This window comes from Anoplolepis gracilipes, chromosome 14 (genome assembly GCF_047496725.1).
Source record: "Anoplolepis gracilipes chromosome 14, ASM4749672v1, whole genome shotgun sequence".
Lineage (NCBI taxonomy): Eukaryota > Metazoa > Arthropoda > Insecta > Hymenoptera > Formicidae > Anoplolepis > Anoplolepis gracilipes.
Genome location: NC_132983.1, coordinates 9484852 through 9499213, shown reverse-complemented (window position 1 = coordinate 9499213; position 14362 = coordinate 9484852). Strand labels below are relative to the sequence as shown.

The 14362-nt window shown below is 30.8% G+C and overlaps 1 protein-coding gene and 1 pseudogene across 4 annotated transcripts in view; one reads left to right on the top strand and one right to left on the bottom strand.

Annotated features, from left to right (window-relative positions):
* Positions 1–14362, top strand: part of LOC140673039 (uncharacterized) — a 79855-nt gene that overhangs the window by 16505 nt on the left and 48988 nt on the right. The window lies entirely within an intron of this gene.
* On the bottom strand, positions 172–6174 carry LOC140673036 (uncharacterized; annotated as a pseudogene).

Below are 14362 nucleotides of genomic sequence, written 5' to 3'. Positions count from 1 at the left end.
TTTATAAATAATCTGCAGAAGAAAAAAGGAATGTTATTGAAAAAATTTAATAAGTAATTATTGCGATAATAAATGCTGTTTGCTCTTGTGCGTTGCTTTTATATAATTTTAATTCATAAAAGAATTATTAATATTAATTTCATTATTATTAATATCAATTTAAATAATACATAATAATTGGGCTTTAATGCTGATATTTTTTTAATTGGTTCTTTATATGTATTCAAATTATACTATTAATTAATTAAATATGATAATAGAAATACGAAGAAACCATTACACAACTCCACAAAAAAAAATGATCGAAAATTTAGTTTAACCAGAGTGGGTCTCCGACAAGGATTTTTGGTCACTGAATTCGAATCTGAAGTCCGTTTTCTTCTATCACATCCTGTTTTCTTGTAAAATAGTTTAACTATATTATATATGTATGATTCATTCTTTGTCAAAACGGCCATCCACCACACACTTCAATGTTTGAAATAAAAAATTCTACCATGGCTTAAAATTTTTGTCTAAGTATCTACTGTTTTATGTCATATAACCTTTTTGAAAATTCAAAATTTAAGCGGACTCAGTATGATGCTCAGAATGGAGAAAGTTCAAAAAAAAAATTCTGTATCTTAAAAGCAGTAACAAAATTATAACAGCATACAATAATAAATTTCATTTAGGCCTAAATTGCGCGTTCGTTTATGTACTTTACTTAAGGTATATCGTATTTCGAAAAATTCAAAATGGTAGATCCAATATGGATGACCGAATTTCAAAAGTCACTGGATTCGAATGAAACACGGTACTCGGTGGTTTTCGAGGTCACCGATCTCAAATCTCAAATTCTTAAATTCATTCGAATCAAGTGACTTTTTATATTGAACGCAAATTAAATGCGATTAGCTTACATTTATGTGTAGTTTCCAGAGTCCACCACGTGGAGGTTGCAATTTTGGACTCCTTTGGGGTGCTTTTTTAAAGTGAGTCCCCGTGCCTCTCACTTTTCTCGGGGTGATTTTTGTTCAAGATGAGTCCCCTCGCCTCTCACCGTGCTTGCGTTACTTTTTGTACGATACTTTTATTTTTACTAATAACGTGTTCGTTTTGTTTCGAAAGATCTACCGAGAGCTTTCCTCTTATGAGGCTTTTGCGAATCGCGCTTCAAGCACCAGCAATAGTCTGCCATCATATGATGGCATTTATCCCAAACTCCTTGATATCTGTTTTCCAGGGAAAAGTTACTTTATAAAAATAACTCGTTACAGTTACCGTTATTTTTTCTAAAAAGTAACTCGTTACCGTTACTTGTTACCGATTTTAAGATGTAACTCGTTACTGTTACCGTTACTCAAAAACTAACGAATCGTTACTATTTTCGTTACTTTTTTATATATAACACAAACAAAAATATTTTTAATAAGAAAGATCAAAATAAACACTTTTAAAAACATTTAAAAAAATATTTTTTTATATTAAATTAATAGGATTTATTTTAAATAAATATTGCTAAATTTTATCGAAAATCTTTATTTATTTTTAAAAGAACTTGTTGTTCAATAGTTTCATCACACATACGTCCTCTTTGAGGTGTTAATAATACAGCGCCACCGATACTGAACATTCTTTCTACGGATCCACTGCTTGGTAGTGGTGTATTATACTTAATCAAAGGTGTTTAATCTTTGGATAGTCGTTTAACATTTCAATGTTACGGTTTTGTGAATTTAGAAATCGATGCAACTCTTCTTCCTTAGAATCATTTTTCGTCGTTTCTTGTTGTTCAAAAATGAAAAACTCGTCATCCTCAACGTTATTATTTTTTTCAGCTACTGGAGAATTTTTAGTTGATTGAATTCCTAATAAATCCTCCAAGTAGTTCTCAGCAAGTCTTTTCTTTTCTTCAGTCAACCAATTTAACTTAAATTTGGGGTGTAAACAAGCTGCAATTACTAATTCTCTTTTTTTTCTTAAACGTTGTACTAAATCTAAAATCAAATAGTAAATTAAACGACATTACTTTTTTAATTAAGATTAATACTTTAAAGTAAAAAATATTTTGTTAATTAAAATCCTTATTTGAAATTAATTAAATAAAATGACAATATATATATATATATATATATATATATATATATATATATATTTAAAATAATATATGTACTGACTAAATTAATTAGAAAGAGAATTACCTCTTGCTTAATCCTTTCTGAATAGCTTTAACCAATGAATGACAATCTACAAGATTAGATTTATTGAGATTTTCCAATTTTTGTTGCAAGGTGGTTAGAACTGGTAGTAGGTACCCCATGTACATTCCTTTATCACTTTGCAAAATATTTAACGAACGTGCCAAAGGTTCCATTACCTAATCCAAATCAAGAAAATTATAGATATTGAGATAATTAACGTACACACACATAATTAGATAATAAGTGAAAATTATACAGTAGGGCATTTTAATATTAGTTTGTGCACAAAAGTATTACGGTAAAATGAGTATTACGGTAAAAGTATTACGGTAATGAAAATTAAATATTTTACAGACATTTCTTATTTTATATATTGTTGTGCCGCGTGACGGCACTGAGTTCGGGATCCGCGGAGGATAGCAGGATTTAAGGCGCAGGGAGGCTTCGTTGATTTCAATGATCGTAGATTCTTTGTAGTAGTTAGAGAATATATATTTTTACCCATACACAATAGTTGTTTTACAGAGGTTCCTTCTCTTACGGTGGTCAAGTGGGCCGAGCTCGTTCGGCCAGGAGATAGTTCGAGGAGCGTGGCGGCGTCCAGCGCGGTCGATAGGCGAGTGTCCGCGTGCGTTAGTGATCTTGATCTATGATTATCACTCGTTCACTTTGCGACTGCCCGTTGTAATTATGACGATTGCCAGTTTACTTTTTACTGCCCGCGCATCCGAGCGCGGGTGGGTTTTTTATACTGTTGAGCGAGCGTTCTAAATTTCGGTCGGGTTGCTCAACTCGCGCTGAGTGCAAGCGCAGCGGGTCCAAAGGTCGGACTTCATGGTTTGCACTCTTTCGCAATGCTCGCCGCGGTGTTCCGGCTTCGTCTCCGGTTTCGCGCGTGGTTCGCTATGTCAGCGGCACGCGCGGTCAATGCGCCTAATCGCGGTATATAATATTTATTTGTATAATTAGTTATAGTCTCGGGCTATAACAATATGTTAAAAATATGTATTTACATATACATATACAGGGTGTACCAGAACTGGCGGAAAAGTTTTAATGACAGATTCTTTATGAAATTATAAGTCGAAAAGTTCTTTACAAAAAAGTGATCCAATAAATAGAATTTAAATGGTAAGGCATTGAAGTTGACGTATGGAAACGTATGAAATTCGCGCGGTCAGGAGCGTAACGATCAAATTCAGCATGGGTACTACTTATGACAGTTCTGGTACACCCCGTATATTAGTTTGATGATGAATGAAGATATAACATTAATTATTCAATTTTTCGCAATTATATTATAACTTCTAACTTTTTATGTAAAATATTATATATACATATATACAAGGAATTCTACTTATCTACCTAAATAAAATAATTAGAATAGTTTTATCTTTAAAAAATCAGTTTACCTGATAATATTCTTCCAGAAATTTAACTTCCACATCATTAGTTAATCGCTGTAAATTACAGAAATCCAAACATTGACTTATTTTTTCTGTACTATTTCTTAAAAGCATTACTAGCTGAAGTATGAAATCAAAAGTAGAATTCCACCTATTAAAGTTAAAGATTAATAAGATTTATATAAATAATAAGTTTTGTTATATCAGAAAAAATATTTATATATGAATATTTAAATATAAGTAAAAATATTAAGTTTTTACCTTGTAATGACAGGAGTCTTTAAATAAACACCGCAAGTTTCTTTAACTTTATCGGCTATTTGTGTTGATTGGTTCTGTTTAGCCCAATTTTGATAATTTAGAAAATATTATTCTATATTTTTTTGTATAGCGCATCATCTAAAGAGTTTTCGAAATCTTTCACCGCAATGAGATTTAGTGTGTGACTAACGCATCTATGATGCGGTGGAAGAATAATAAAATCTTTTGCATATATATCTTCTGCGTAGGGCGCAATTAATAAATCATTTAGATTATGAAATTCTATCGCATCCTCATCTTCATTTTCATCTCTTTCGAAAACTAAAAAATTTATAAATTTTGTTCATAAAAAATAAAACGTAAAACATTTAATATATTTGCAACACAGAAAAGGCTCGTAAAAACTTCTAATATATAAGAGAATATTATAAGACTTTAAACTTTAAACGTTGCACATATACAATATTAATATATGATATATACACACAGAAATGCTTTAACAAAATTTGTTCCATTATCAGTTGTTGTGCAGCACATCTTATTTTGAATATGATATTCTAGAAATATCGAATTAATTGCTTTAGCTAAAATATGTATGTTTTCCTTTTAGTCTGCAACAAGCTAATGCAGCGGATTGTCTTTGCAAAGATTCGGGATCAATCCAGTGAATTGTTATTCCTAAATAACTTCTAAAAAAGAAATGATTAGATTTAAAAAAGATTAGATTTAAATTAACAAAATATTAAAGAATAAGACACATTTAATATGCATATAAAACATTAAAATGTCCCTAAAAAATTGAACAACTTTTCATTTCAAGCTATACTTGATCAAGTTTTGTTTTGAAAGTTTTCCTACACATAATTCGTATGATGAAGACATTCCAATTCTAACCAAATTGATAAATGCTGGACTATCTACAACTGATAATGGCTGAATGTCTTCAATAATAAAACGTAATATAGTAGCATCAAACATTTTTTGAGTAACTGCAGCACTTCCATATCTTTCCAAAATCAGTTGTTTCTTTTTAACTGGATTTTCTAGGCTATCTTCATTACATCTCTTAGTTTTAGTTGATAATTCTATTTTTGCCTTTTCTATATCTTTTAATTTGTATGGATGCTTTGCCTATTAATTTAACATATATTTCTAATATATATTACAGTATATATACATATATTAGTATTAAATAAATAAAGAAATAAAACATCAGTCTTGATATACATAACACATGTAATAAAATTTCATTCTGACTTATATAGAGAAATAGTGTGATAATAATATAAAATATAAACTTTATTAAAATAATATATGATGTAATGATTGTAATAGATGTTTTATGAAAGATTAATGAATTAAAATTGAAGAAACAAAAATAAAAAATATATAAGCAATATTTAAAAAAAAAAAAATTATGAAAATTCTAAAGAGAGAGAGAAGTTTTAAAAGAAAGAAGCTTGCAAAAACTTTTTGGTGCATTGATATTTATCAAGATTAAAAACCGAAAATTCTTTGTAAGAAAGATACACGTGTCTTTATAATTCAAATAATTAAAAGTTATTTTAACAAAAGCACAAATCTAATTAAAACAAATGCATGAGTAGACCATTATTATTAATTTATGCTTTGTACAAAGTGCTGTACTTTTTTTATACCTACTTTTTTGTGTTGCATGTTTGATACAATATTTCGTGGTATTGTGTTGGTTCCTTGCAATAGAGTCTAGAAATTTATTATTTATTATATAAAAAAATTATAAAAAAAATATATCTCTTTAGTATTCTTTTTTTCTTTAAAACTATTCGTATGAGAAATAAAAAATTAAATAATACTTACATTTAAATGTTTTCTTAGGTTTGCTGCAGAACTTTTATTTGCGTGAATAATTTTTGCACCTATGCAACATTTACACGCAAAGGCGAAATTTTTTTCGTTACTAAGATTCGGTTGAAAATCAAAAACTGCAGAATATGCCGGCCATGGCATTTCCATGTTTATATCTTTAGATTGAGACTGAGACGTACTCGCTTTTTCCGTCGTTATTCGTTATTCGCATACTTTCCAGTTATCCAGTTAACTTTCACCAAAAAGGCAAGCACGTTAGCACGTAAACACGCGCTTTTGCGAATAACCTAAACTTAATCTAAACAAGAATAAAAAGTATTATAAAAGTTTTAAGAAAATTGTTTTTATAAAAGTATAAATGTTTTAATCTCATCGTTTTAACCTCCAATATTACCTTACAAAGAAGAGTTGATTTTACTGATCGTTGGATTAAACACACACGCACGCACGCACGCACGCACACACACACACTAAATTCTCTTTATCGGGAATAACCTAACCTTAATACTTAATCGTTTTAATTTTCTTCTTCTTCCATGTGCGCAATAACGCGAGTCGCGTGTTCCGAAATTCACTCTGCTAAGAGCCTAAGCAGAATGGCTGGGTTATAATTTAGAACATAAAATATTGTCTTAAAATTAAATGAATCAGTCTTCTGTTTCTATTCAGGTCCTAATACTGAAAATTTACATAATACACGTAAAAGTCGTTTTACATTGACCGCAATCGCAAGATCGCAAACAAATCAACTAATCACAGTTAAGAATTTTCGAAAATTCTTGACTGTGATTGATTTGCTTGCGACCTTACGATTGCGATCAATGTAGAATGACCCTAATATATACTATATATTTCTAGTATTGGCAGTGAATTTCGGAATACGGCCTCGTTTGCGATTGATCATTGCTAGTTACCTTAGGCCTTAGGTAATTACCGAATAAATTTGGAAAAAGTAACGATAAAAGTAACGGTTAAATTCGCTACTCGTTACCAAAAAATATAACGAAGTTACTTTTTCCGTCACAAATAAAATTTGTAACGCCGTTACAGTTACCAAAAAAAAATAACTGTAACGGCGTTACAAGTAACGCGTTACTTCCCAACCCTGCTGTTTTCCATCTCCTTTATATCTTGATGGAATCGTTCACCGTGTTCTTCACTGTAATCACCAAGATTTTCAGGAAAATATGCAAGATGGGAATCTAGAAAATGGATTTTCATGTTCATTAAACAACCCATGTTATGAAAACTTTTGACCATTTTTTTAACTATAGTTTTATAATCAGGATCTCTTATATTCCGTAAAAATTTTGAGATTACATCTCGAAAACTTTGCCAAGCAGCTCTTTCTGTTACGGTCATTTTATTATCGAATTCTTTATCACGCAATAATGCTTTGATTTGAGGTCTATCAAATACTCCTTCTTTTATTTTTGCATCGGAGATTTTCGGAAATTTTGAAAATAAATATCTGAATGCGTCACTATTAGTTTTTCTCACAGCTTTTACAAATTGTTTAAACAAACCGAGTTTAATATGCAGGGGAGGCAATAATACTTTATCTGATGAGATCAGGCTTTCTTACAAAATGTTTTTACGACCTACCTCTAAACACTGTCGAAGAAGCCAATCTTTCTTAATATAATGTTGACCTCGGTCACGACTCATTCACATATGAACCATGGAAACTTTGTAAAACCACTTTATTGTCCTAACAAAATATTTATAATTTTCAGATCTCCGCAAAGTTTCCATTTATGCTCATTATACTGTAACTTTTCGAGTATATATTTCATACTCTCATATTTTTCTTGTAAAGTTACGGAATGTACAACAAGTACAAGAGCATACGGGTTACCATTGCATAACAAAACGGCCTTCACTCATTATAGATAAATCTATAAAAAGTCGCCACTGATTAGCATCATAAGTAACACTTCCAAGCTCCTCAATTAAACCCTTAACGTCATTGCAGTAAACTACATTAGATTCGGTGGAGAAGAATTTTCTGAATGGTGCATCTCTAGTCCGATAAAAAGTTATATTGGTATTACTTGCTAAACACTTCTTTTCTTTAAGCCTCGACGCTAAAAGTTCTGAACCTTCTTTTGAAAGTCCTAAATCTCGTACAAGATCACTCAGCACATTTTGATCAAATTTATCATCCACATCATTCTACAGTTATATTTTTCATCACTGTTAATTCGATCACTTTCTTTATCTGCCGACTCAACTTCATCTTGTGCGTCATCATTACTGAGATCATCCTTTTGTTCACTGCAAAATTTTGGAACTGAAAATGTTACTGATTGAACAGAGGGGTACTTTAAACAATGTTTATTTTTATAATTGAAGCTCTTGATGTTAAGTAAGCAAAAATAACAATCTGTTTCATGATTTTGAGGTTTTCGTCAAATGATAGGAAATGAAAAGCGTTTGGCTTGAAGATTACCATTGCTCTACTTATTGAGGCATAAAAGGCAGTAAGCACACACAATATTTGAAGTCCAATAGTTCATCATATTCTTGGTAGAAATATTGAAACATCTTTTATATTTTTCTCTAACTGTATTTGTGAAAGAATTTCTATATTTCAAAATTATGAATTCTCCATAAATAACACAGAAATTGTTCGGATTGCTTTTACAAGTCATTTTTTAAATTAAATATATTGGAGGAAAATAAAAGCAAAAAATGTTAATAATATGAATCAAATAAACATTACTTTTAAACAGATACAAAAAAAATGCTTAACTAATATGAAGTTATTTAATAATGCTTAGAAATGCTTTAAAAAATTTAAATATTTCGAAAAAGATCGTTCAAAATAACCTTTTTAAAATACACTGCAAAGAATTTGCTAAAAGAAGAACTACTATTTAAAAATAACTTCAAAAAGAATATATCAAAAACCACAAAGAAAATATATCATATATTTTGCTATCAGTACTGCAAACTTCATTTATTCAAGTGACTTATATACAATTCATTATGGAAACCGTCATTTGTTGCTAGGCGTACGCCGTGTATGACGCATAGACTTATATTCATAGACTGCGCTAACCGTGAGAGGAGTCCACGCAGACATAAGAGTGAGAGAGCAATATATAGAGTGATATTCTCTCTGTCTAATTTGTAATTAAGTGGGAAGCATAGACTTATGAGTGGGGGAAATGAGAAACGAGTGTTTTAGTCGCCTTCTTTCTCCGTCCGTCGCTTCCCCCTGTCTCTGTAAAATGTGAGAAAGAACGAAATACTTTATCAATATCTCTGTCCTTCTATGTTGTCGTGCGGCCACCCATAAGAAGGCGCAGTCTATAAGTATAAGTGTATAGTATGACGCGAATAAAAGTTTGAATTTTCAAAAAAGTCATATGGCATAAAACAGTAGATACTTAGACAAAAATTTTAAGCTATGGTAGAATTTTTTATTTCAAACATTGAAGTGTGCAGGGTGGATGGCCGTTTTGACAAAGAATGAACCATACATATATAATGTATTTAAACCAGTGCTCGGAGATAGTTGCTCATTTCGGTCCGTTTTCTGACGCAACGTCTACCGTTCCCCCATTACCGCTCGAAGCTCGACGGCCGAGCCACCGATCGCGCGTGAACGCTTCAGGAGCGTCGCTATTTAAAATATACTGGCGTCGTATCTTAATATAAGAAATTAAAACACTTTTCTCATCAAGTAATTTTTATTTTTTTAATTAATTAAATATTATAAAATTTTTATTATTAATATAGTAATATAAAACTATTATACATATATAAAATGTTATGTTATGATAATATATTTTTTACGGTAATATAATTACAATTTTGGCAATAGCTTTCCACATCACTCGTGAGGTACTATTGTTCGATGCGTTTTTTAAAAGTGTTTTCCCCATTGGGGGCCTATTCCACTAATAACAAAATGTTGTAGTTTAGCAACAAGAAGACAATTTATAATTTAACATAAAAATCTAATGCGATTTTCTAGATTTTAGATTCTAGGTTGCTTACACGATTCTACTAAGGCTGTCTTTGCATCAATTTTATGAAATTGCACACTTTTTTAAAGTTTAAAATATTGATATCAAATTTTTGGTTAACATGTTCAAAGATATTAATATCTATTGTTGTATTATGTAATGGGAAAAAATCTAAGAGGTCCTCGATATATGAAAAATCATCATTTTGTACGATTCGAGTAAAAATGCTCAATCGACATGCTGATTTTTATCTGTATTTTTATCAAGACAATGGAAAAAAGAGAAAGATTCTAATAAAGATTTTAATTTTTTCTAAGTAAGAAAAAACGACATTATTTATTCGAAATTTTATTGTGTTACTTAAAAAAATACTAGCAGCTTCTTTAAGAGTCAACGAATTTCCTTTCTACTGTTACGATTTTTTACAAATATTTTTTTTTCAATAAACGGTTTGGAACTTTTCACGACAAGATTCGAAATGACGTTGCTAGAGTTTTTACCGAAGTATTATCGATATTTGAACTATTACTTTTTTGATAAATTAATTTTAAGACTTCAATAAAATTAAATTTTTTCTAGTCCATATGTTTCTAGTTTTCTCATTTGAGAATTTAACTTTATAATGCCTATGAAGAATGTATTTTTTAAGAAAAGGTTGACAACTACAAAGAAAACAAACGCGATTTTATTACAAATAAATGCGAAAAAAGTTTCTTTCCATTCTTATCAAAAGGTTGTACGTATCTTTGCTCACATTTTCCGGTATAAATACAGTGATAGATTTAAAATATAGCAGCGAAAAAATAATATTTATTCAAACACATTATTACATTTTGCTTTCTTATAAACATTAAAACATTTAGCAGTATTACACTTAGCATTATGACTAATATGCGAGTATTATTTTCTGTCTATTAATATGTGTAATTTTTTAATTTCGCGGCTTTATGTTAGGCGCGAACTCCTACTCCGTATACGCCTCCGCGCATTGATCTTCAATTGTTTTATGTATCTCTTCCGTTGTTCTCGCTCAACGGTTATTACCAGTATACCAGTGATACGTGCGCATTAAAATCCTCGTATAAGAGTACACAGAGTGATTGTTATCATTGAGCAAAGATTTTTTCTCTTTTTGGACTTCTTCTCTTTTTACGACTCGTGTTAGAAATATGGATAGCAAGCAAAGTTACGTACAACAATTTGATAAAGTATGGGAAGAAATTTTCTTTGCATGTTTTTCTAATAAAACTACTTGTCTTTTGTGTGGTTATCAGCCACTTCTTGTGAGAAAATACAATCTGTATAAGCATTACAAAATCAAACATTTAAATGAGTATTCTAAATATGTGGACCAGGAGAAATGTAATTTAATTGAGGATTTGAAATTAGTTTATCAAGAAGGTTGTAGTTCGAATACTGATAATGCTACACCTTTGGTAAAAGCTCTTACAGCGTCGTATACTATTTCTAATATTATCGCGACAAATTCGAAACCATTCATGAAAGGGAAATTTATAAAGGAATGCGCATCAGTAGAGTCGTTCGGAAATTCGTTGACTCTTGAAGAAGCTGCTAGCATTTCTTTAAGTGATAAAACAGTAAAATCTCGCATAAATGATATCGCTTTTTCTTTAGAAAAAAGATTAAAATCTTTATTAGAATCTTGCTCTTTTTTTTCATTATGTCTTGATCAGAGCACCGATAATCGACATGTGATTTTTGCTCGAATCGTGCAAAACGATTTCTAAATGTGTTGAGGAGCTCTTAGATTTTGTTCCGCTTCATGATATAACAACGGGTATTGATATTTTCGAAGCTGTTCATCAAACTTTAAAAAAATTTGATATCGATTTTACAAAATGTTCTGCTATCGTAACTGGTGGCGCAAAGGCAATGATAGGTTCGAACAATAGATTCTTCGGTCAATTAAAGCAGCGAGGTTTAAAAGGTTCCTGTCATTCATTGCATAATTCATCAAGAAGCGTTATGTGGGAAAGTTGTAAAACTATGTACCGCAATGAAAATTGTAACAAAAATTGTTAATACAATTAAAGGCGGTCACAAATTTCTTTCTCATCGGAAGTTTCAACACTTTCTCGAAGAGCATAATGCAACTTATACAGATATACCTCTGTATTGTGAATGTAGATGGCTTAGCGCAGGAAAATGTTTAGAAAAATCCTTTGCAATAAGAAAAGAAATCTTCCTTTTCTTGCAAGAAGAATTTCCTGCAAAATTTAATGAATTTAAATTTTTTTCCGAAGATTTAGATTCTCTTTGTGAACTTGCTTTTATAACTGACATGACAAATCATTTAAATATTTTAAATTTAAAGCTGCAAAAGACTAATCAAATAATTTCGCAATTAATTAGTCATGTCGATTCTTTTCGCAGAAAGCTGCAATCATTTAAAAATCATTTAGAAAATAATATTTTTCATTTTTTTCCTTCTTGCCGAATTATTTTTGAAGAATACGGCAAAAATTGTAATTTTAAAAATCAAATCTTTATAATTGATTCGTTAATAAATCAATTCAACACGCGTTTCACTGATTTCGAAATGCTAAGGAAAGATTTAATACTTTTTGAAAATCCTCTTACTGTGCAAATCGAAGAGCAAAGCCTAGAACTTCAGGCAGAACTTTGTGATTTGCAAAATGATCTCACTTTGAAAGCACGGTTAGAAAAGGGGATCGAATTCTTCAAAATTTTAGATGTATCGTGTTATCCACGTCTCAGGAATTTCGGTCTTCGAATTTTCTCCATGTTTGGGTCTACATATTTATGCGAATGCTCTTTCTCAAAAATGAACTTAATAAAAACAGAAAAACGTTTTTCTTTAAATGACGATACATTATCCTCGCTGATGCGAATTAATTCTTCTAAAATTTCTGTGAATATACCATCCTTATTAGAGCGTGTAAACGACCTAGAAGATCGCAGTAAGTTTTTATGTCGAATATAATTTGCCTTCTTGCCATAACATTTTATTATTAGTGGAATAGGCCTACTAGGGAAACCACATAAAAAAAACACATCAAACAATAATACCTCACGGGTGATGTGGAAAGCTATTGCCAAAATTGTAATTATATTACGTAAAAAATATATTATCATAATATAACATTTTATATACAATATGTATAATAGTTTTATATTACTATATTAATAATAAAAATTTTATAATCTTTAATTAGTTAAAAAAATAAAAATTACTTGACGAAAAAAATGTTTTAATTTCTTGTATTAAGATACGACGCCAGTATATTTTAAATAGTGACGCTCCTGAAGCGTTCACGTGCGATCGACGGCTCGGCCGTCGATCTTCGAGCGGTAGTGGGGGAACGGTAGGCGTGCGTCAGAAAACGGACCGAAATGAGCAACTATGTCCGAGCACTGATTTAAACCATATAATCATTTTACAAGAAAACAGAATGTGATGGAGGAAAACGGACTTCAGATTCGAATTCAGTGACCAAAAATCCTTGTCGGAAACCCACTCTGGTTAAACTAAATTTTCGATCATTTTTTTTGTGGAGCTGTGTTATTATTTCTCCGTCGATTAAAACAACTGGTAATTATATAGTTTAGGAGAGGCACCTTCAATCAACCTAACCTTGATCTTGACACATGTTGTCAACATCATCACCCAGAGTAACCTTCAAAAGCCGTCGCTCGTTGTTTATTAAAAAGTTATAAACAAAAAAAGTTTCATAAATAGTTATATAGCATAATTTTTTCACATCATGTATATTTAATGAATCTATTTATTTAAATGTGATACATTAAATGCGTGGGCGGAGCCTCTCTCCTGCACCTCCACTCTTCAAAAAACTAACCCAACCCAACTTATGTTAACAAAATCTCTTTCAGACGCAGGTTGGGTTAGGTCAATTTTTTGTGGGGTGGGGGTGCAGGGAGAGGGGTAGAGTCCCTCCCCCGTCCACGCATTTGTTAACTTGCACGGTATCATATGAGTCTTCAACTTCAAAAATTACGAATTTCATTTAAAATCAGAATTAGGTTTTGGAGGTTTCAATTTTTCATGTATTTCAGGTACACATAGGTATATATGTAAGCTACATATTCTCTGCTGTAATAAGAGATACAAACTTTCTCATAAAGCTTAACTTATAACAGATAATAGCTTTTGATTAATTGAAAACTATGTCCTATTTATGAAACTTTTTTATTTATCTTTTTAATAAACAACGACAGTTAAATCCTTTTGAAGGTTACTCAGGGTGATGATCTTGACAACATATGTATGTCAAGGTCAAAGTCATTGAAGGTGCCTCTCTTAAACTATATAATTACCAAAAATTTTATATTTAAGATAATTATAAAATTAACCACCTGCAGATTTCTAATCGTACCAATATTTATATGATAATTATAAAGTATAACGAAAGCAATTTGAATGATTTTGACATATGTAGTCATTCAAACAAAAGAATTTCCATGCATTATAAGTAATTTTCGGATAATGTGTACATTTTATGAAGCGCACTTTTAATGTATTTATTTAAACATAGTAAATCAAAGCTACAGAGAAGTTTTGCCCCTTCCCCCCCTTTTTTTACATGAAGAAATGCTTTATGTATCCCCCTGGGAGCGGAAACTTCCAGGAGGTATATGGGACTCACTCTATTTAACGGGCATACCCACTAAAACTCCATGATGATCC